Below are 25334 nucleotides of genomic sequence, written 5' to 3' on the forward strand. Positions count from 1 at the left end.
CTTCCTTTACTGTTACTACTGCCCTTCTTATTGAAAAAAATTGCTGCATGCCCTCCCATCCCCCCTTCTGCCATGGAGGGAGAGTTCCACACCGAACTAGGACCATGCATGTGGCAATCTCATTGCCTCACCAGGAGGATGCTCCCAGCTCAGCCTCGCTAATCTAGCAACCCAGCACATTGTTCCTGACGGACGTCATTTTACAGGTCTCACCCATCTTGGCTTCCTGCACTCCATGATGTGTCAATCAGCTTAGGAGTTAGAAACAGCTGTCGGAGTCGCAAGATGCCCTTGTTTTATTTGGACTGTAGGGCCAGGCTCGTCAAGCAGGATGTTAATTAAATCACCTAATCCCTTTAGTAAATGGAGGCAATGACACTGGGCCACATGCTCCCCTGCAGGAGAAACCAGGAGTGGGGGAATCTGCTTGCTACAGTCCGAGAACGTTGGCTCTGGCTTTTGCTGCTGCATGGTGCCCTTAGAGGGGAGGGGGCTTGCAGTCTTGCAGAAGGGGGGAAGTTCTGTGTCCCTCAAGCGGCACATAGCTCAAGGATCCATGGGGAAACTGGACTGCAAGTCTGGGGGTCCCAAGTCCTGCCTCTCCATTAGTCACAGCCCCATACTTCCTCACAGCATGATTCAATGCTGCCATACGCTCCCTCTGCTGTACTTGCAACCTCCATCTCCAACGGGCGCAGACCGATAGATGCTGATGTGGGGAAGATAATGCCAGTCCCGCCAGAGGCGTAACTCTCATGTCAATTCCACTGCTAGAAGAGCACTCCCTGCCAAAAGGCAGCTCCCTGGATCCTCCCCAAAGTCGCAGAGCCACAACCACCAGGTGGCTTTGTCGAAGGGGACTCTGCTACTGTGGAGGGTCAGGTGGATGGCGTTTCATTAGTCCTCTGGGCTTCCCAGCACCCCTATGCCATGCAGCGAGGGGACCATGTGGTCCATTGTTTAGATTTTCTTGTCTTTAAGGCACAGGGAGAAAGGCTGAAGGAAGCCCCTTGCCTGTTACTCTATTGCTAAGTATAAAGCTTTGTGGTGTGCAGCTCCGCTGTATCTGCCAGTTCACTGCTGCTTTGCCCAGAGAGAACTGTAACTGGTTGTGAGCCATCCTGCAGCCAGATTCCCTGTGCTATTACCCTTTTATCAATTGAAACCAAATCTACCTTTGCAGAGAGGACACGGCAAGGCTTGAAATGATGCAGTCTCCCAGATGCTCACTTCAGCCAAGAAGCTGTGATTTAGCATTCGGGGCTCCAGACAAATATCGTCGCTGTGCTTACAAAACACTCAGCCCTTTGCAATTGCAAGGACTGATTCTGGCCATGACTTTGGGGCGCTATGCTGCCCCTGCTGAAATCAATGGCAAAACTCCCACAGACTTTGTAAGGAGTGGAGTTGAGCCTGGGGTTTGTTTGAGCCCTGCCTGCAATCTGTCCCATGAGGCTAGTATTCTCTGAGGAGCCTAAGGGAATTAGATGCCCAACTCCTACTTAATTCAATAGGGCACCTTTAAGGCTTTCTTTCAAAATCTCAGCCTCAGGTTCTGATCCAAAGCCCACTGAGGTTAGTGGAAAGACTTTTGACCTTGACCCCACTCATCTTTGAGTCAGGCCCTGATTGACTAAGAAGAAAAACATAGGGAAAGTTCTTCTCCCTTTGTCTTTTATTCTGTCTGTGCATGCAACATTTTTCTTTTACAAGATGGGGATTTTATGGTTGGGTAAGAGAATCAGGCCCCAATCCTGGGTCCCTTACTCACACGTCCGGGGCCCAATCCTGGGTCCCTTACTCACACGTCCGGGGCCCAATCCTGGGTCCCTTACTCACACAAGTGGGTCGAATTCTCATCTTATATACACACAGGAGCAACAACATAGGAGACAGCAGGGTTAACACTAGTTTAAAACGAGTGCAAGTTAGATCAGAATCGGCAACACTGCAACTGCTTGTGTAAATAAGGCAAGCAGGATTTGGCCTCGCAATTATTTCATCCTTATAACATGCCTGCTACATAAGTAAGCATTAACTCCATTTCGCAGAGAGGCAGTAATGGTCAGAGGGTCTGATTCTCCTCTCACACTGGTGTAGCACCCCTGGGCTTAATTCTTCAACACCTTTCCCTTTGTGAAGCCATTTAACTGTGCAAAGTGAGTGCTAAAATGCTACCACCAGGGTGAGTGGAGAATTCTAGTTTGGTACCATTTTCCACCTACTTTGCTCAGGTGCAAAGCAGGGCCATTGGCTTCAGTGGAACCACTCATGATTTACACCAGTGTAAGCGAGTGAAGAAACAGGCCCAGAGTTCAGATCCAGGGTTTCAGTTCAGGGCCATCTTGATTTGACTATAAATGAAAAGAACTAAAGCAACAACAAGGGCATCAGATCAGGAAACGCTGGACTTAAACAAATTCACTGATTCCTACAGAAAACGTTCAAAGGCGAAATCTGGACCAAAACGTAGGGTTGTGTAGAAAGTGACTTTCACAAACTCTAAGACCAAAAGAAACGGTCTCTGATATTAGGCAGATTTTGAAATTTCACTGCAAACAGTTTTTTGTTTAGACTCAACCATTCCCCTGCTGTGTGTGTTTTCAACCCAAACACTGTGTTAAAACAAGAAAAGCTTGTACAAGTCATTGGGCTCAATATGGGGGTAAGTGGGTGAAATTTAACGGCCTGCGATATTCAGGAAGTCAGACTAGATGATCTAGTGCTCCCTTCTGACCTTAAGCTCTATGAAAGCTGAAAGTAAAATTGACTAGAAACTAAGCAGACTCATCAGTGATACTAACCAGTCTGTTTACATTGGCCAAGCTGAGACAAATACAGAAAGTAAACGATCAGCATTCAAGGGGGAAAGTAAATGAGATTTTAACACCTGAGATTCTGTCAGCAATATGGGGAAGGAGATCTGTTTTGGAACATTTTTTCATGCAGGTAAATCTTAATGTTATGAAGGTTTCCAGGGATCTCTGGATCTTGTATAAAATTGGAGCTCTGGAAAAATGAATGTTGTTTAGAAGTGAGTTTCACATCCAGAAGCCAGAACAAATTTCAGACATTTGGAGAACAGGACTTCAAAAACCTCATGGTTTACCTGCAAATGATTTGTAACTCGACACTGTCACTGTACTGGGTCAGATTCTGCTCTCAGTTACACTAGTGAAAATCCAGAGGAATTACATTGGCCCAGATTCTCCCCTTTACACGATGAAACCCACAGTAACCAGGCTTTGAGGAAGGACATTTCTGTGAGGAGCCCCTCATGGAGTTCCTCCCTTACAGCTCTGACTCAGGTGGGAAAGAAGATTTGCTCCCTGTGCAGAACATGTCACAGGCCCTGCCCACAAACCTATCTGAATCCCCATGCAGATCCCAGGGATGTGTTAGGACACAAGGGCCATCAGAGTATAAACTCTGTGCCTCCCTATCAGCTCTGGCCCTAGTAGCCTGCATAGCTTCTGGACACTGTGGCTCTCTATATACACAAAAGACAACACAGTCTCAAGCTGATATTTGCCTGAACAAGAACCTTGGATCCAAAGAGCCCTCACGTTTAGGATTCTAAAAATTCGGATCAGGATCAGCTGGATTCTGAAGCTGGGGTCCCTCTCCAATCTGTCTCCAACACCCCCACCCAGTTTATTTTAGGTGCATGTCCATTTAGAGTCGATTCAGTAATTCACCAGCAATATTCTGTTCATTTCCTAGGCTGAATGCTGATAAGCAAACCTACGACAGTCCTCCGACATTAACCATTTTAGGATCAGAATTGATATGGTTCTAAAAGCACGCCTGGGTGAGGGAAATATCAGCCTGTTTACATTTCCAAGCTTCCTTGTTCTTCATCCCCCCTCCCTTCCACTTCCCATTTTGATTGCAGACATTACCATAAATTCTTAACTTGAATCCTAGAGGATGGGCAATCAGGCCCTCACAAAGCTACATCAGTCAGCGCAGATGTGCTAGAAAGCTGTCCAGATGGCTCTCTTCCCCTGAAACTCCATATTTCACTGCAGTGACATTCTGCAAGCTGGGAATGGCAGGGGTAAGTCCCTCCCCATACGGCATACACGAGGCCATTGCTGTAAGATGAAACGAGATGGAAGAGACTCCAGCATTCTAATGAATTTTGAATTTATCAGAGCTTTGCCATCGTTCTGTAAAAACAAATCATAGCTGTGGACCCGTGTAAGAGATGACAAGCAGTAGTAAAAAAACAAATGTCAGAGTTTCAAAGGCAGGACAAGGCCACTTCTGAGATATATTTGCACACCCCTAAGTTCACTTACAAATTACCACCTGCTATGTTGCACCACACTGAGTGAAATGGAGTTGCTGTACAACATGTTGTCACATAGTGTGATGTATTGGAGATCCAAGCAGGTGTTAGAAACCATAATTGCTGTGATTAAACTTCATGGCTCCATCCTGCTCCCGCTGAAATCAACGTCAGTTTCACAACTGATTTCACAACTGAAAGGGTCAGGATTGATCACTATATTATGTAACAGAATGTGTGTGCTTCAGACATCATTTTGAAAAGTGATCAAAACCCACTGCCCAGGCTGCTGATCACAATCAAATGTTACATAGCCAAGGAATAAACACAGTGCCAGCCTTAGATGACCAAAGTTAATCAGCGCTCTCCACCCCGCACACCAGGAAGTGGTAATGATGAGGGCGGTGTATTGACACCATCAAGGGATTTTTCAGTCACTGGAGCAGGAAGCTGAGGGGGTGTGAAGAAAAGCTTCAGATGCTGTGCCCCACGCTTTCAAAAATATGCCATAATGATAGGTGTGATCGACCATTTAAAGAAACACCCTGCTGAGGCCAAATGGAGTTCAGGAGCAGAATGTGATCCACTGCACACTTCAAAGGAAAGGGTTTTTTGTCTCTCCACCTACTGGCACAGTGAAGCCACAGATACAGGCTGGATTGTGTGGTCCTAAGGGTCTTTCATCAGCTCCAAGTACACCCAACTGCGTGCCAATTCAAGGATATCTTTGCAAGCCAACACACAGCCATGTTCCACTGTGGGAGATAAAAGTTACAGGGAGCACTCAGTGAGCTGGGACTGTCTTGCATATGGAGGCAGCAGGGGTGAAAACAAGTTCATGAGCCTACAGCTCCCATCAAATCAAGACAACTAAGGCCAGATCGAGATGCACTTTCTGTCCGCACAACAGCCCATGAGCTTGTGCACGTCAGAGTAGCCCAAAGGCTCCATGGCTGCTCTAGTTTTTGCCAGGAGCTGAACTAGAGCTCAGCTGCCACCAGGATTGCAGGGAGTTCTTATTGGCACAGCTGAATCTTTAGTCCTTTATATTAAACCTTTAAAAAAGCTGTAGCCTCCAAGAGGAATCTACTAGCCTGCCATGTGACACTGGACATAGTGATCTTATCGTCCTTACCTTCGTCCTACTCCTTCCCCATCCCCTCTGCTTTGCTTTCTCCTCCTATTATTATTTATCATTTATTTGCATTGTGGTTGCACCCAGAACCCCAGTTAGAAGCTGGCTCCCTTTGTGCTAGGTGCTGTACAAATATATAAGACATGGGGGGCTGCGTCTCCATTGCCCTGCACTGTGTGTAGTCATTCAAACCCATGCAAAATGAGCACCAAAAGCCATCATTCTGATTTAGTGGTGTTTTATTCAAATCTGCATGTGTGTAAATGACTGCACAAGATGCAGGGTAACAGAGACTGGGGATCATAGTATCTACTCTGAAAAGTTGAGGTCCATTTTCAGACGGTGGAAACTGGCATAGCTTGACTGAGGTCAAAGGAGCTGCACTGATTTACACCAGCTGAAGATCTGGCCTTTAGTTAAAGTGCAAGCTCTTCAGGGCAGGGAGTCTGTCTTGAGCTCGCCCATAAAGCACCATATACCCCATGGATCTCTATAAATAATAAAATAATGTATTGGTCTCAGTGGTTTCAAAGCTATGACAAGGAGCGATAGGCTGTAGAATGGAAGGTGCAGACACCTCAAAAATAAACAATATCAACATCAGTAACGCATTTCTTAAAATACCGGGAAAGGGCCCGATCCTGCAACCCTTACTCACGAAAGTAAAGACTATTCACAGTACAGTGCTTAGATACCACAGGGATGGAAGCCATACAGAAACAGACGGAGAGACAGCATGGTTGGGTGGTTAGAGGGTATTGGCATCAGGGTTCCATCCCCAGCTGTCGTGCTGTCCATCCTTGGCCAAGTTGCTACACCCCGGTTCCCCTCCCATGCGGTCTGACTTGTTTATGTCAAACGTAAGCCCTTTGGGGCACAGACTGTCTCTCACCATATGTGTGTGTGTGTACAGTCCTGGCACAAAAGACCCTCATATCAGTTAGGGCCTCTATCCATTTCTATAATGCAAGCAGCGAATGATCATAAAATAGATGAGACTGGATAAGACAGAAGTACAGAGAGGTTACTTTATTGCTGTATTTGACACTGGTGCACCTGCTGCTGGAATACTGTGTCTATTTCTAGTGCCCACAATTCAGGAAGTATGTTGATAAATTGGAGAGGGTTCAGAGAAGAGCCATGAAAATGATTAAAGGATTAGAAAACCTGCTTTACAGTAATAGACTCAAGGAGCTCAATCTGTTTAGATTAACAAAAAGAAGGTTTAGGGGTGACTTGAATACAGTCTATAAGCACCTATATGGAGAACTTCTATTTGATAATGGGCTCTTCAATATAGCACAGTCTAGCTGCTGGATTTGAAGCTAGACAAATTCAGACCGGATACAAGACATACATTTTTGACAGTGAGGGTAATTAATCATTGGAACAAAACATTACCAAGGATTACGGTGAAGTCTCCATCACTGACTATTTTTAAATCGAGACTGGATGTTTTCCTAAAAGATCTGCTCTAGGAATTATTTTGAGAAGTTCTATGGCCTGTATTATCCAGGAGTTCAGACTAGATGATCAAAATAGTCCCTTCTGGCCTTGGAATCTGTAAACTTATGAATATGAATAATGTCCCTCGGCTCCTTCCCAAGGGACAGAGTGGTTGCAGAGAGCCCCTTCTCCTTTATGCCCCCCTGTAAGAGGGTTAAGCACAATGCTCCCCTTAGAAACCCAAGGACTCTGAAAGGTCATGATGAGGCAGTATGATCTAGTGGATAGAGCAGTGCAGTGGGACTCAGGAGACATGGATTATATGCCTGGCTCTGCCCTGACTTGATGTATGGTCTTCAGCAGGTCACACAAGTCCCTGTGCCCCATTTTACAGGTGGGGATAATAGTACTTACCTCCTTTGTAAAGTGCTCTGAGATCTACAGATGGTAATTATTATATTATCATCATTTGCCATGGCCTCACCCCTCTTCTGCACTTCCCAGCAGCGCTGGTCAAGCTCAGAACGGTGGCCTGCCACAGGGTCTAAAGAGATGGGGCAGTGATTAAGACCTTCCAGAACCCATGCGGAGGAGATAGGCTTTAAATGTAACATGAACATTCCATACATTTAACCCTTAAAGAGAAATGCACCTCACTCATCTACTGCCTCTGAAAGCGACCATTTATGTTAGGACTAGAGCTGGCTAAAGGGATCAGGAAACTGCTTGAATTATATACATTGTATATGCATACATGCACCAGCATTCAAACCGGCTATTCATTTTATGTAACATGAGCTTATAAGGTGCTTTAAGTTACCAGAAAGAGAGTGAATATACCCTACTAGCACAAAAACAACAGCAATAATTACTAGGTAATAACTGATTCATCCAATACTTTACTAACCAGACCAGGTTTTGAAATTGACAGAATCCACAGCCAGCCTTTCATGTGCATTTTATTAAAGGCTCTTCTCCTGGCTCTGAAAGGATCCAGTTGGCAGATCAAAGGTCAGACATTTCAAGGAATAAATTGGTTTAATGTGGCTGCAGATAGCCTCACAAAACCTAATAAATATGCAGTGAAATGTAAGGAGAGAAAATTGTGGACAAGAGAGACAATTACTTTGAAACCAGGATAAGAGCATCATGGGCTCAAATTAATCAGTGTAAGGGCTTTACATTGGTGTCGTAGATTTAGTATTCATAGCAGGTGCCAGGTTGTCAGTCCTGGAGACTCAGGCTCCCCATTTGCACACAGAGCGAGTACATTGCAGACACTGGTACTATACGCGTCCTCCCACTGCCCGCCAACATGCTAGAGCGAGTGAATAGTTCAGCATCTAGGCTCACTTCAGTCCTGGGGCTCTTTGTCTATCACCCAGTATTAATCACAGGAGGAGATTCTGTGCTGTGGCCTCCTGCAACTGGACCAAGACCATGAACATCTTCCAGCCACTAGCCAGCAACAGGTTTTAATCACTACTGACCTAGCTCGCACTGGAATTGGTGACCTAGAAGTGAAAGGTTTTGGAGACCCATTACAAAAGGCCTGGATCATTCTATCCCTTTTCCTTGGCGCAAGATTATTTCTGCCAAGGGGAAAATAGACGTGTGTTCCTCTTTGTCTGTTTAATCAAAAACTGAAAGTCTTTTTTTTTCCCCTGGAAGACTATACAGATGACTGGAGAACCAGCAAGATTCTGACATCACTGGTAACAAGGAAGTAAAACCCGAGCAACTGAGACGGGAAAGTATTTTTATGTACACTGATTGAAACTCAGTGGCACTGGTTCTCACAATTTAATTGTGAATTTCATGATATTTCGTGTTTTTCTTAAAACCTTAGTTGCCGGAATCACATTATTACCAGAGAATCTCGGCTTTTGTTTAAAAAAAAAAAGGGTTTCTAAGCTGCAAGGCTGCAGAGAAAAGCTTGAAAATGTGAAACCTGGATGTTCCAACACCCAGAGGCAAATAAAAAGAACCCATAATGTATTATTTGTTAAATCTCATGGTTTTAAAACCAATCTCAGGATGTGACTCATTATTTTCAAACACTTGGAGCTGGCAATACTGTAAACTCTGTGTCTTGTTTGCTTTTGTTAAAATGTACCCAACTCAAATGTCTTATTAACAATTGGGAGAAAATATCTCCTTATTCAAAACTCCAGCCCTTTTAATTAAAGCTGAGAAATTGCCCACTCCATTGCTCTAAGCCGCCAAGTAGACCTCCATCAAAAACAGGGAAGACAAGTCTTGATATTCCTGATATATAGCGAAGGTTAAAAAAAAAAGGAGGGAAAGAACCTTTAAAATAAAGCTCTCAGTCCTCCTTAAAGAAGCAGAAAAGGGAACTACCCCTTTTTATGACCTTGGCAGATTACCTGTAATAGATGAGTCAGTGCACTACAGCTCTGCTTTATCTCTCCATAGACTAATAAGAATTAAGAGTAGTCATCCACCGGAGAAGTAGTAAACCTCTTAAGCAGAACCTCAGCTGGTGCATCACCTGGGAACTTTTTGAAGGCAGTAAGGGAAGGTTTTCTAAGGGCTAAACAGTACCACCTGCCCTGTATAAGCAAGAGCGCAGTGCCTGGGGCAGCAGATCACGGATCCAAAAGCAATGCAGAGTCCCAGTTTGGGCCCAATTCCCTCTTGCTTTGAGGGTGGCGGGGAAGCAATCCACTCCTGGTCACAGATTACTTCCCACTCTGTGCCAGCTCAGCTGCACTGTCCAGTGCATTGTGGGCTGGGAGGGTGGAGTCAAATCTTAGCTGTTCCCTGTCCCCCTTCCCCCAGCTTCCTGCTGATTTGCACAGAAGAAGCAGCAGCAACCTAGCCCAGGGACCAATATGGGTAGTTATTGCAGGGAGGCAGGGGAAAGGAGGTGCCCTGCACCCACTGCTCCCTTGCAGAGGCATGTAGAGCAAGCAGCAGCCTCACCCTAATTTACTTGTGTATGTGATTCTTCTGTAAATTAAAAAGCCTGACACTCTAATTTGTATCTGGGGCACCCGGAGCAATTACAAAATCAACCTAAGCACTATTTTGTTTCACAAGATTTTGCCCCCCAGTTAGCATAGTCACTCTGCTTTAATTACACTATAATTAATTGCAACAAAAGTGTTCTGAAAGTGCTTGCACACCGCTGAAAGGCTAGAATATTAAAAACGATCCTGCTTCTCCACTGTAGTAAACATAATAAAAATAATATCTGCAGGAAATTTACAGCTATATGTTAATATCATCACACTGGTATTTGTTTTACCACTTTTCTTCAAAAGAATCTCAAGTGGTTTTACAGGCAAGGTAAACTGAGGCACATATAGGGTTTTTAAAAAAATCTAGACGAGGGCTCTAAAAGAGCTAACATGATCTGTTCACTGGAAGCCAATGCTAGGCATATTCAGACTAGAAAAGAGGTGCAAGTTTTTAACAGTAAGGATAATTAATCATTGGAACTAGCTACCAAAGAGTATGGTGGCTCCCCCACCACTTGAAGTTTTTAAATCATGACGAGATATCTCTTTCTAAAAGACATGCTCTAGCTCAGCCAGATATGCTGGGAATGATGCAGGAACCACTGGGTAAAATTCTATGGTCTGTGTTGTGCACGCCAACAGACCAGATGGTCACAATGATCCCTTCTGGCCTTAAAATCTAGGAGTTTGCCCAAGGTCACGCAATAAGCCAGTGGCAAGTTAGGAACAGACTATAGGATTTCCAACGCTAATCACTTGACTATACTGCCCTTTGATATCAATAAAGACAGGGCCCAGGTTCTGCTGCACTAACTCATGCTGAGTAGTCTTTAATCTGTAAATATTCCCACAGTAAGGGTGTTTGTTACTCAGCGTGAGTGAGGGTTGCAGAATAAAGACCACTGTTCAAAACATTGTTGATAAAGCTCGAGGGGAATGTATTTATAACTGATCTCCGCTTAAAGAAATCCATTCAAAAAGCTCCCAACTGGTTGTTTCTTAAGTCTTTCTGGGACTCTTTGGATCCAATCATGCAAGGTCCTGAGTGCCTCCTGCAGGGTTCTGAGCAACCTCTACTCCTGCTGAAGGATCGGCAGGCTGTTGACCACACAGACAAGCCAGATGGACCACTTTGAAGGGCGAGGGGATCGTTGGGTCCTTATGTCCATCCAGTCCTTGGGCCCTCTGTTGTAACTGCCCATTTACGCCAGATGAGGTGAGGGTTTCACAGTTTGTCCACTGGGAACAGGATGGTGATTGCAGGCCACTGAAAGCTCTGCAGCACTACCCACCCTCTGGTGGGTTGACACGGGTGGCACAAGGTGACAGCGAGACAGGGTGGGCTGATTTAAACCAAGACAATCTAAATCAGTGATTTAAATCACCATGTGCAAAGCTCGATTAAATAATCATTTAAATAATCAATTTTGATCAATTTTTCTGATTGTACTTCAGTTATTTTCTGAAGAAGGGTGCATTCTCATTGATTGATATAACTATTAAAACACATTGATTTATAACTGTTACACTAGATTTGGTTCATCTTTTTGCTGCCTAGGAGGGTACATATAACTATATATATTTAAGCAATGATATAGTTTAATATTTTCAGTTTCTTATATTAATTGTACATTTTGATATGTTCAAAAATGGTGAATGATACATTGCTTATTTACTAGACAACTAGCTTATTGCTCGTGATTTGTGTCAAGCTTCATTAAGATCGTAACTGTAATTTAATTAAGCACACAAAGCATGTAACATTTATTTTTATTAAACAAAACAACATTAAATATTAAAAATACATAAACATCTCTTATCAAAACATGTCTCACAATTACAACTAAATGATTTATTAAAGGAACTGAGGGATTAACTGTAGTCAGTGAATTAAATTGATATTTCAGATCATCCAGGAAAAATGTTCAAATATGCCTATAGTGAAAGTGACCAGAGCTTAAGTTCCTACTCACCTAAGTCTCTTGAAAATGAGACAATAGTCTCCTAAATTACTCAGGCTATCCTTCAGACTTTTAAATCTAGTCAGTCTCATCCCTTCTCTCCTCATTTTTATTCATTGACTGGAGGAGAAAGACAAGTTATCCTGCTTTTTCAACTCCCAGTCGACTTCTCAACTTTGAATGACTTAGTCCAAATGAAGAAAATATTCCTTCTGGGCCTGCAGAAGAGGCTACTGCTGTGAAAAGCTGGTTTAACACTTCAACAAACTATGGTTCCAGCCTGCTTAGCTAGTGACTTCCATCAGTTCAGTGGCGTGACTTTCTTTAAACCATCATCAACAAACATGTACTGCTTGAATGGTTCGCCTCCAGCACTGAAATGTATAATAGTTGGTATGCTTGATGGGTGATTATTAGATCCCCATGTCATAGTAGCATGTTCTTCTTCAGCAGTTAGGCATCTACACTGGTACTCTGAGTCGAGAATATTGGCAAGAAAATGAGATGGAGTAAGTGCTTGATCCATCCGCTTCTTTACTGCCTGCAACTTCATTTTGTTGTTGGGTGTTTCTTTCTTCACTGTCTCTTGAAGTTCTTTCCGAATTTTACCAGTATCAGCAATACAGCAACAATCTTTCTGCTGTTTGTCCCAGGCGATGGAAATAGATTTCAGTATATCCAAAGTAAGTTCTACATTTCTCTTTAGTCCAATGTTGACTACTTTGGCTGTGATAGTTCTATCTATTTTTGTCACAACTTTCTTCACAAATTTTCATCAGAATAGGCAAGTTCTTAATAAACAGCTCAAAACAGTCAACCACCGAATTCCACTGTATATCTTGGGGGAGAATTAGTTTGCGTCCTCCCACTTTCTTCAGTGAATGTGAAGCAAAGCAGTTGTTACAGAAGTATTTTGCAATTTCAACATTTTCCTTTATTCCTGGAGTTGTACTTAAGTCTTCGGCTAAAAGATGCTGCGAATGAGCATCACGATCATACGTTATACGTTTTGAGTTCCCTTCATTATCTTCTTCTACATTTTTTTCATCTTATACATTTCCAGCATGGGCTGTGACAAAGCTTAATGCACTTTACACTGGGATTTTTGTTCACAGTTTGTTGTAGCTTTTACTGCTACTTCTTTTCAGTATTCAGCTGTATGGGCATCTCCTGATGTATCGTTTCTGTAAGACAGCCAACCCCATTTTCTGTTGTCACACAAGCACAGATTACTGGATCCTTGTGTATATTGCTCCACTCATCAAGACTCAGATTACCGAATTTTCCGTCAATGTCTTTTGCAAACGGTTCAATTTCATTTTCATACACTGTATCCAGGAATGTCTGCTCTGCTGGGTGGAGTGTAGTCTGGTCGTAATGATTGAACAATGTCAATGAAATGTTTGTTCTGAACAAGACGAAAAGGAGAATTTGTTGCATAAAAGAACTGAGCAATCTTTTCGTCTATGGAGTCTTCCAGGAATTTGCTAGTCTTGATTGCAATCTCATCCATGGTTTTATTGGATGATGAAGAAAATCTTTTTTTTTAATACAGATAATTTACTATCTGACATATGTTTAGTTGCAGCTCTGCTGGTGGACACTGCAGATGGATGTTCAGAACCCCTTATGTCTGCACTGGACTCTGAAACAAAATGGTAAAAGAAGTCACTTTCACTCACAAAGCATTACTCAGCGCACTGCTTTAAAAAAATTAGATTGTAAATGAAAGATTCCTTCTACTGCAGCTGTTTGTACCACTGATTAAATGACAATTTATTCTAAAGCCAGTTTTCTAGGGAAAATAATAAATCATAAGGACTGTGTAAATGTATTTAAAATGTTATCTCTAGCAACATACGAAACAGCTTGAAATTTTTTTTAAATGTTAAAATTCATAAATGCCTAATAAAACTTTACTTTTAAATAGGAATTCTTCACCTAGGATGTTTGATTATATTGAGCAACAAAAAATAATTTCAGAAGTCCAGCAGTAAAAATTTAATTGATAAATACTCCCACAACAAACTAACGTACTAATTATATTTTAACACAAACACTTTGAAATTCATAAGCAACCCACTCGAAACACAAATTTATTACAATAATATAAATTATCATTGACTAGCCTAGTAAGATATAGCAGGCAGTCCATAAGAATGGTGCAAAAATAAGTTTACTAACCAGCTGATCCAGATTTTTCAGACATGTCCACATCATCATCTTCAAAGCCATTGCCTTCTGAGCAGAATTTTTCGTAACGTTGTTTCATTCTGATAACCGGATCTTGCATCTCTTTGTTGCACTGTTACATTTGGCACGTGTTCCTTTTTTGCCAGGAGGTACAGGAATTTGTTGAAAATATTCCCAAATAGGGTCTTTTTTATGACTTGTAGCCATGGCAGGGTTTTTTCCTCCAGATCCCAGGCTTTGAAATCAGTACTAGAGGCTGCACCCTGAAGAATGCTTCTCCTTCTTCCCACAGTGTCCTGCGTTGACACCAGCGTTGCACACTCGGCTCATTCTCCCTTGTTACATAAATCCCCGACCCCACCCCATCCCCAGTAAAACAAAAGAATTACCAACAATCCAAGATTTATGCTTGTGTAGCCTTTTGCAGTATTTTATTTATTTAGAGACAGAGAAAGGCAATTGAGAAACTCACGGATTTCTGTCTGTTTGTCCTTTGCCTGTGTATGTGCAATGAGGCAGAGCAAGTTCATTTACCGGAAGTGCCCAGAACAATAAGAATGGCCACACTGGGTCAGACCAAAGGACCATCTAGCCCAGTATCCTGTCTTCCAACAGTGGCCAATGCCAGGTGCTCAGAGGGAATGAACAGAACACGTAATCATCAAGTGATCCATCCCCTGTCGCCCACTCCCAGCCTCTGCCAAACAGAGGCTAAGGACACCATCCCTTCCAATCTTGGCTCATAGCCATTGAGGGACCATCCTCCATGAATTTATCTAGTTCATTTTTGAATCCTGTTATAATCTTGACCTACATAACATCCTCTGGCAAAGAGTTGCATAGGTTGACTGTGCTTTGTGTGAAGAAATACTTCCTTTTGTTTGTTTAAACCTGTTGCCTATTAATTTCATTTGGTGACCCCTAGTTCTTGTGTTATGAGAAGGAGTAAATAACACTTCCTTATTTACTTTCTCCACCATCCAGAAGCAAGCCCTGGTAGCTGTTGGGCAGATCCGTGTTCTTCCATGAACTAGAAAGTACGTTTCCATGGTGAATGAGGAGTCATAAATATTCATAATTTGAGAACTGAGCCAATCAGAGCTCAGGTAGGGAGAAGATATTAAATAGGAGTGTGAGACCACCCAGCTGGGCTCAGTGGATGATCCTGATGAGACACATGATCGCCTCGAGTCGGAGGCCGGGTCCCAATGCCTGTGATGACTTTGCCAATCTCTTGTACCCAGTGGTAGGGTCCCCCACAGGATCAAGCTCTTAATACAGTATGTGACCTATTGTGCCATATTTATAGAGCTTGACCTTAAGAGTTTGATGTTTCCCCCCTGATTCTTTCTTTATACAGAAAAGAAGACTTTAACTCAAAGTTTTTAAAAGAGGCCCACGGATTCAGCACATTTATTTTTTTTTAAGCATTTTAAGAAAGTATAATAAATTTTAGGCCTTAATATATTTTGTAGTAAATTCAGATTTCATTTCAAACAGGTTTATTTTTAAAAAGAAAAACATCATAATTTAAAGATAAGCTTTCGTGAGCTACAGCTCACTTCATCGGATGCTGTAGCTCACGAAAGCTTATGCTCAAAGAAATTGGTTAGTCTCTGAGGTGCCACAAGTCCTCCTTTTCTTTTTGCGAATACAGACTAACATGGCGGCTACTCTGAAACCTGTCTTTATAATTTAAACAACATCAAAAAATCTGATTTAAATAAAACAAGCAATTTATATTTTAAAAATCCATTAAATTTTTATTTTTCCAAAAAAATCATCAATTTTTATCCACCCTGAAGTGAGATGATTAGAATTACCATAATAAGCAGCTGTCACAGTACACGGACTACCTAGCTCTTGTCAGGACTTGAAGGCAGGGAGGCTAAGTGACTTCTCCCATGCCATAAAGGCATCATCAGAGTCAAGATTAGAACTCAGGAGCTCCTAGCACAGCTAAAAGCCCCATTCAAATGGAGTCCGGGGTTCAGGTGAGACATATTCTCGGAATCTCAACCCACTTTTGCAACAGGTGCCAGATACCATGGTGATGGGCTTAGCGAGGATAAACAGAAAGTTCAGCTAACATGGGTGTTGGCTGTTTGCATAGCTGGAAAGCTGGCAAATCTCCATCCCTCCACCCTGTCTCCTCCCAATAAACACCAGTATTTCTATGCTTATTGTCTTTGGGCCAGCCCCATGGTCTCCTCCCTCTCCTGGGGTTGGGCCATCAGTGGGCAATAGGTGGCAACTCCCCAAACTTGTATATTTGGGGATGGGGGAGGGAGAGGAGGATAGTCCATTAGAAAGAGCCACTGACTCCTGGCCAAATCCTCAGGGTCTTCTGAGGAGTCTAGAATATATTTTGACCCTCCACTCTTACACACAAACACATTGTTCAGGGCCACCATGAAGGGAAACATCCCCTCTTCCTCTTCAGCACCTGCCAAGCACCAGGACAGATACAGCCGTAACTCTTAGGGCCTGACTTTTTACAGCTCTGACAGTGTAAAGGGGCCTTAAAGTATGTGTAGCGTGGCAGCTGGGGGGACTTCAGGGGAGCCCCCCTCCCAAAATTCACTCCCAAGCAGGAAGCAGCAAGAAAGGGAATGCCCCCGACAGGCAGCAACGATCAGGAGACAGAGATCCCAAGCATTGTTGGTGCCAGGCTGGGGGTTGACAAAGGAGTGAGGTGGGGATGTGAGTTCACACAGAGCTGCAGGTGTTTGTTCTCTGCCCCTGCAAACACCAGTGTGAACCAAACCTTGCAGCACTGACGCTCTTCTGGTCTCTGGCTCACAGAGCCGAGCTGAGGGCACAGGACCATTCCCCTCTCAAGTGGCACAAGTGAGAGAGGGACTTGCCCTGGGACATAGCTTACAATTGCCAGGAACCAATCAGTAGAGATGAGGAGAAAAATACATTTTTAAGCAAGTTGTACACTGGAGTTAATTTTTTTTTTAAATGAAAGTTATTATCGAGCACACAGCGAGAAATAAAAGAGCTCTAACTAATGTGAAAGAGCCTCCATATTGCTCTGGGCAGAAATAGCCAGCACCAGATCCCCTTCCTATATTCATCTCTAAAGCTCACAGCCAAAAGAAAATAACCCATCCAGATGTCTCATTGACTAAACCTGTACTGTCGCAGAGCTGGATCAGAACACAGCAAACATTTCCATACAATTCTACACCTGTGTGATTCCGGGACCCTGCTATATGCGGCCGAACCTTTCCCCTGTATTAATCTTTATATTTAAAAGGAAAGGGGGAAAGAGTCAAACTTTTTTGCCGTCACTGAATTTAAAATGAAGTGCAACCTGATCTACTGACCTCCGATGTGCTGGCTAAAACTGCCATCATAACAGGAGTTGACTTGTCCATGCAAAACAAAGCCTGTATTTATTATTCAGCATGGTATTAAGGTCTCATTCTGTAACACATGAGTGATCCTTACTCAGCTAAGTGAACGAGGCTTCTCTCGTGAACTAGGCTTGCAGGGATTAGACCTTTAAAATTAAAGCCAAGATTGACCATTCTACTGCTTCAATTCATTTTAGAGACAGATTCAGTGGAACATGTAAAACAGTTTGTGATTCTAGGGGAAGGTTATCAAGCAAAACAACCAACAATATTTATTGCTAGTAATTATTTTAATCAGCCTGAGTTCCCTTTGCTAGAACGGAGCTGAGAGTCCAGCGAAACAGACAGCGGTTAGAACCTCAGGAGATTTCAGTACACCAGACCTGACAATGCTTACTAAAATCATCACACCCCCGGATTTATTAAGGCTAGAACTAGTTTATGATCTCTCTTTGTTATCTTAAACTGTTATGTTATCTGATTTGTGAGAACCATGTATTATAAAAATCTTTACATTGGTGACATATTTTAGGAATAGCAAGAGGCTTCAAAATCTGAAAAAAAGGACGTTCTTTGCTTTAAAAATAGTTGAATGCCTTTCCATTTATTATATTTTATATATATATATACAAATGATTTAATTATATATATATGTGAAATCTAGCTTTTAATTATTTATGTACGGTAAGATTTTCAAAGGGGCCTATGGGAGTTAGACGGTTAGATGGTGTCTAACTCCCAAAAGCGCCACTGAAAATCCCACCCTTACATGAATACATGTTCATAAAGTGCTTAAACATGTAGGGCCAGATTCTTCACTGCCTGGCACCTTGATTAGTCATTTCCATCTGGGCAAAGGAAATGCAAAGTGGATGCCAAACCCTGCTCAGTGAGAATGGCAGCATTTTGCACTGGCATAAGTGACTAAATGTGGTGCAAGTGAGGCTTGGTCTACACTGCAGAATTAGATCGACATAAGGCAGCTCACATCAACCTAACTCTGTAAAATGTACACTAAAATGTAGCTCTCACCGACTACACCAACTTAATAACTCCACCTCTGCGAGAGGCGTTGTGCTCAGGTCATTGTAGCTAGGTCAATACAGTGTCAGTGTAGACACCAAGTTGCTGACATCAACTGTTTCTGCCTTTCAGATGCCATCCCACAATGCCCCCCACTGATAGTTCAATCGGTGCACGCACTCCTGGTGAGGACGTGTACAGCCGGCACAAGGAATGTAGTGTGGACATGGAAAAGCAATTTAATTACTGCAGTGGCTGTACATCGACGTAACTTAGGTCAACTTAATTCTGTATTGTAGACTTGCCCTAAGAAAAAAAACAGGCACGTAAAGCAAAAGATAAAGGCCTGATCCTGCAAACCCTTATTCACCGAAGCAGTCCCTTACTTGTGCGAGTATTATTATTGTTACTATCTGTATTACTGTAGCACCTATGAGTCCCAGTCATGGGCCAGGACCCCGCCGTGCACACAAAAGATGGTCCCTGCCCCAAGGGGCTTAGTCCCATTTATTTCAATAAGTCTACTTCCATTGATAAAAACTACTTACATGAAAAAGGGTTTGCAGGATCAGGTGTTGAGCGCTAAGTGTTAGTACTGTTTCATGTGTCCCTGAATGGCGTATATATTTGTGACACAGGCACAAAGGTAAGGAGCTATTCTGCTTTGAACTAGGCCAACTGCGTCTAGTTTAGGTGTTGGGTTTCATATGGTTCAGGCCCAGGACAATTGGAAAAAACTGACCTGCTCAATCTGAACAGCATTAGCTAATATGCAAATATAATTGTGTGTGCTAATTTGTATATACTAGACTCTAATGGCTGCAGTCTCTTGTAGTAAGTAAATCCATACCTGGCGTTTGGATATGCACAGTTCAACTCATGATAAGTCATTGCTGTGCACGTAAGCAACCATCTTTCAACATGAAATCTGAGAGCAGCTTGCATGTGCGGAGGGAGCTGGATGTCCCAAATGCACCGACTTTTCAATAGTAATGCTCGACACAAACATAAACATTAATTCATCCTCACAACATCACTGTGAAATAGGTCAGTACTTATTATTATCTACATTTCACAGGAGGGGAAACTGATGCACGGCGAAGTTAAGTGACTAGCCCTGGACAGACCGTGGCAGATCTTCAGCTGGGGTAAATTCTGATAGGAGCATACAGAATTATGCCAATTTATCCCAGTTGAGGATTTGCCCCGTGGTGCAATGAGTCTGGGATTAGAACTCAAGAAAGGTTTTCAACAGTGAGTTTCATCACCTAGAGCACCCTCGCAAACTTCATTTCCAGGGACCTGGATTCAAATTTGACTTGGTAATATGTGGACCATCAACGTCAGTTTCACAACTATCCCCTAGTGGGCATTCATTCACTTCACAAAACCACACACAAGTGGCTCTGCTTAAAAAAGGACTGTGATGGATTGGCCTGAGGTGTACTGGCACATATATATAAGGATGCTTTTGTAGCCCCCTAACTATGCTACAATTCACTAACAGCCCCATAATCCAATGAAGAAAAAAAATTATAGCAACCATTTGCACTCCCCCATAATAATGTAACTAGAGGGATTAGACCATAGTGGTATTGTGCTTATACAAGAGCAGAACAAATTCTATTTCTCTGCACAATCACATAACTAAGAAATTTCTGAACTGGTTTGTGTCTGTACAAGCACACTTCATACAAAAGAGACAAATAACTCAAAGATCACTGAGCACTGAAAATCCTTTTCCGGCTGCAAAATCTTTAAATAGCCAAGTCTGGCTTTTAAGAAGAACATCTCAAATATCATAAGCAAGAAATCATGCAAATATATGGAATGTTATGTAGCACATGGCTATGGGAATTACCCTCATCACATACTCTGGTATAGCTATCCCTGTTACCAGGATTTGGGAGAGATTTTGAACCATCAAAACAGCACTTTGACTTGCACTTAGAAAATAAACAACAACAAAAGTTAACTCTGTAACACTGCATTGGAAGCATATCAGCATCGGACTTGCTAAAAAGAAGCAAGAAGATCTACAAAGACACTCACTCGTATTTTAACCTGAGTTTCCAAATAGGGATGACTCAAGGTTTTAGGATAAAGTACTTCTTGTTTCCTCCACACAATTACTGCTTTCTGCACAGACAACATAAAGCAGATCAGTTTAAACTTCACTAAAGCCATACCAAACAGCTGTATAATAAGAATTACATTCCAAACGAGTTCTTGATGACAATTATTCCATAAGAATTCAGTCTACTAAGACATTTAAAGGATCTTTTTCTCTTAGAATTTTCAAACAAGCAAAAGTTGAAACAAAAATTATTAAAAATAAAATAAAATCGTCAATCATTTTACACATTTTGCCTGTGCTCAGAACCCACCTGCCTAATCAACAGGAGAAGCTAACAGATTCTTTTAAACACAGATACAAAAAATCTGAACCGGACTTGCAAAAACCACACCAATTGAGATGCTCCATTACATGCCTGGTAAAGAGTCAAGGAGCTGCACAAGTAAATCAGAAAGATAATCGCAGGTTCTGGTTTGAATAGCAATTAAAATTCATGTAAGCCATGATAGATCATAACAGAGGACAGCAACCGAAACATGCTACAGAGCTCTAGGCACACTGGAGATCTTTTAGAAATGAACTAGATAAGCCTCGGCACATGAAATTCAGGCTGCTTCCCCTTGATTAAATAAGCCACAAACACTGTAAGGAAAATCAGATCTTTTGGAAACCCGCCACAGTGTGGAAAAGTGCAGCATCCAACCCACCTTTTCACCTCTTGTATTCCCCCTTTTGTCCCCACCGTGCATGGTCTATCATAAAACTCACCGCTTTGTTTTAATGGGAAACTGGCAACGTTGCTCCGAGGGTGTCTGCAGTAGAGTGGAGATTGTCATTGATTTGTGTGAGGAAAGTTAAGCCTTTCAAGGAGCGGTTATGAGAATTCACTCCCACCACTCCCTCTAAACCAAAAGTATTTGGCACAGAGCCCTAGCTGTCCACCTGTACTATTAAGATCTAACCAGTGTGTGGGACATGGACCAATTTTACCAATAGCTTTTCATGCTTTGTTTTCAAAACAAGTAAATGAAGTTCCTTTGAAAGAGTCTGTTTTTTAAAAGGTGATGTTTACAGATATAGCATACACTTAATGCCTGACACCCTTTGGACCAGATCCTCACCTGCTGTAATCTGACATAGCTCCTCCAGTGGAGTTAATGGAACTGTGCTCATTTACACCAGTTTAAAATCAGAGTTCTCAGGGGGAGGTGGGGGTGGGGGTTGTTTTCTTGCTTCATTTTTAAACGTGAAACTTGCTGAAACTAAGGAAAACTGGTGGGATTAGATGTTTTCACCTCTTTTTAAAAGGATCTGGGTATAATTTAACAAAGCATCAGGTATTGTGCATTCATCTGCTGAGCAGGAAGGAAAACAGAGGCAAGGAGCACATAAATGCGGTTTTATTTAGCCAATAAGACCCAACAGGAGGTACTGGTCTGGGTGATTATCTCACAACTCAGGTGGTGGGTAAGGCATGAGGTGGAAGACTGAGTGATTTTAACCATCAACAGGTACAGTAATCCCCTCGAAATGCACTGCCTGGAGTTCCCCTAAGCCATTAATGGAATTTACATATAGTAAAGCGAGAGACAGAGAGAGAGAACAATTAGGCACATGCATTTCCAGGCACTATTAATAAAGGAATGACATCACCGACAGACAATCAGAAATCCACGTTTGTGTCCAGGGTTCAAAAGCCACCTTGGAATAATATGCAATAATATTCATGCAGAGGGCTGTGCTGCATCAGTTCCGTTCTGATGAATCGGGGCCAATCCAGCATCATTTTCCTCAGGTGAGGTAGACTTACGTGAGCAGGCCCATGGGACGGCTCTTATATTTTTCATATCTGTACAACAAGATGAGGAGCTGCAGAGTGCTGCAAAAAGCAGCAATAAATACCCCTGGCAAATGTAAGTGAGCACTGATTATTATATTTAATTATTATCATCATCAATAGCAATAATAATGATGATGGTAATAATAATATTGGGAGGAAGAGTGGGGCAGGGGTGCTAAGAAAACAGTCCATTATTTTGAAATACAATGTTGGCAACCCTACCCATGGGTCTGACTTCCATCTCACTAGCATCACTCTTGAGTTACACCAGTATAAGAGGAGAACCAGGCCCATTATTATTTATTTGTGTCACAGAGTCATAGGATTTAAGGCTAGAAGGGACCACCTGGTCTGACCTCCTATATATCATAGGCCACTAGCTCCTGCACACTAAACCCAACACACAGTATCACAGTAGCACCTAGAGGCCTCAGCTGAGACCAGACCCCATTGTCCCAGGCACTGTACAAATACGTAATAAGAGATATGTCTGCATTGGACAGCTTACAATCTAAATAAACAAGACAAGACAAAGAGTTGGGGAGGAAAGCAAAGGTAAAGCAGCTTGCACAAAGGCACACAACAGATCAGTGTCCACGTCAGGAATAAAACCCTTATCTCCTGGCTCCCAAGCCAGTGCCTTAGCCACTAGACCACATTGCATCTGATGGCTAGAGTAGAACTACTTGCTGCTCACTTGAGCCAGGCTTTTCAGGACAGAACCCTTGCCATCTACATAGCTACCTGTATCCTTTATACTCTGATTCTTGAAATTCTTTCATTCCCTGACAGCTGTAAGTTGTGTGAGTTTCAGTGCATCAAGCCAAATACTACAGACATAGATAATCAAGCTTTTTTTCTGTCTGTCCTCAGGTATTATGAAGATATTTTTAAAACTGAGGAGCACCAGTATACACATTCCATGCTTTGGATTGCTGGTTTACACTATAACATTACATTAAAAAAACCCCAAATCACAGCTTTAGTCGAATTAAAAATTTCATACAGGGTGAGTCTTCTAACATAAGAGGTGAAACCAAGTGTCAAATACCCAGATGGCAACACAGTGCTTTCAAGGCATTGATTTGAGGAGGTCATTGCTTAGAACAAGTTGACTTTTGAAACACTTACTGTACGCCCTCTGTATTTAGACAAAAAATGAGACGGCTTCCATCCCCACACCCAACCTGCTATCTGTCATTTCTCTGACTACCCGGTTTCTAGGGAGTGTCTGGGTAAATTAATAAGTGAAGTCAATGTTACTGATACACGGGGCCCCAGATAAGGCAAAAGCAAAACTTGGGCATTATCCAGTAAATGCCAGCCCGATGCTGCAATGGAGAGGAACAGAAATCGCCAACCACCGCTTTTCCTGCAGAGTCATAGGGCTTAGAGTTTAAGGCCAGAAGGGACCACCAGATCATCTAGTCTGACCTCCCCTGTATCACAGGCCATCACCACCACCCAGCACCTGCACACCAAACCCAACACAACACTCCCTCACACCCCCCACACCCCCACTGATTTCTAATGGGAGTGTGGGGTGTGCAAACAATGCAGTATCAAACTCACTGAACCAATTTCCCTCTTGGCATAGTCCCAATGGAGTTGCATGAGCAAAGAATGTGAGCCCTTCTGGGCACAGTGTTGTCAGTTCTTCTCTGGACAGACCAAAGCAGAATGAAGAGGAGGCCATTCCCACCTTTCTCTTAGTACTGGCAGCTGTGGCCAAACAGGGCTGGACTGAGGGTCATTTGCTAGACAAAATTGAGCAATGGGGGCTGGAGGGGAGGAATCAGAGTGGGTGGAGAAACACAGGGCCAGAGTAGGTATGCCCCAAATTAGAGCTGGTCAATATTTTTTGCACAAAAGGCCTTTTTGTCAAAAAATGGCCTTTTCCTCTGACCTGTTAATAAAAAAAATACTATCTTTACTGCAATTTTCTGTTTTTCAAGACATTTTCCATTATATTTTTAATTGATATTTTATAAATATTTTACCAACATTTTTATCAGAATCATTTCCAAATTCTTTCATTTGCAGAAACCCATGTTTTCTTACTGAAAACAGGGGTTTTGGTAAATGAAAAATCTCAAAAACGATTATGATAAAAGATATTGCAAAAAATGTCATGTAAAATAGAAAATGGGTCAATTTTGAACCCTGAAAAATGGGAACTACTTTGAATTTTTTCATTAAATCGATTTCTCATTTTTGCAATCAGCCCTACTCAGGATGAACTGGTCTTCCAATCTATAAAGGACTTTTACAAGAGACTAAATATTTCTAACATGGCATGAAACATAGCAGCAGAAGGAAGAAGAGAAATGCACTGCCAGATCCTATCTACAGGTAGTTCATTGGTATAAGAAACAACAGTTAGGAAAGTAATATAGTCTACTAAAACTAGAGAGGTAATATAAAAGGCTGACATTCTCGGTAACAGGAGCTGCAGTCCTATGAAGTCCTAGAGTTTATTTGCACTCCCCTGCACATCAGCAGCAGATTAGAGTTGATTGAAAATTAAATTCTTTTTTCAACATTTTTTGTTTTCTAGAAATTAAGAAAAAAAAATTTCGGGGAAGGGGAAAAACAAAAAAAATTGCTTTCTGAAATTTTTGGTTTTCCACAATTTTGTTTGGTGTTGTTTCGTGAAATTTGTGTTTGGAAATTATTTGTTGTGACTAAAGATGAAACATTTTGTTTTCACAAATTTTTCAAAACAAAACAGTTCAGAGGAAAAAGGTGATTTTTTAAATTTTTGCAATTTTTTGTTTCAAAATTGAGGGTTTTTCCCCACTTCCTGAATATTCTCCAACGTTTGCCAGTTGGAAAACAGTAACAAAGTATTGAAAGTGTTACTTGCAGAGAGAAAGTAATGCTTTCAATTTTAAATGTAACACTTTCCCACATCTGGTTGAAATTTTTCGAAGAACAATGTAATATGTCCAAAAGAGGCCTTTTTTCAAGACCTTTTTTTTGTGTGTGTGAAAATCTGATGAACCTTTTATTTTAA

The 25334-nt window shown here is 42.1% G+C and overlaps 1 protein-coding gene across 5 annotated transcripts in view; it reads right to left on the minus strand.

Annotated features, from left to right (window-relative positions):
- ZBTB7C (zinc finger and BTB domain containing 7C) overlaps window positions 1-25334 on the minus strand; it is a 286786-nt gene that overhangs the window by 63922 nt on the left and 197530 nt on the right. Inside the window, exon 1 of one of the 5 annotated variants that reach the window (XM_084628970.1) lies at window positions 21247-21304. The exons of 3 other annotated variants lie outside the window; for them this stretch is intronic. The gene's annotated coding sequence lies outside the window, so the exon portion shown is untranslated. One more of the 5 variants, XM_084628974.1, reaches the window with a different exon arrangement.

The sequence above is a fragment of the Lepidochelys olivacea genome, assembly GCF_965140295.1.
Source record: "Lepidochelys olivacea isolate rLepOli2 genome assembly, chromosome: 5".
Taxonomy (NCBI): Eukaryota; Metazoa; Chordata; order Testudines; family Cheloniidae; genus Lepidochelys; species Lepidochelys olivacea.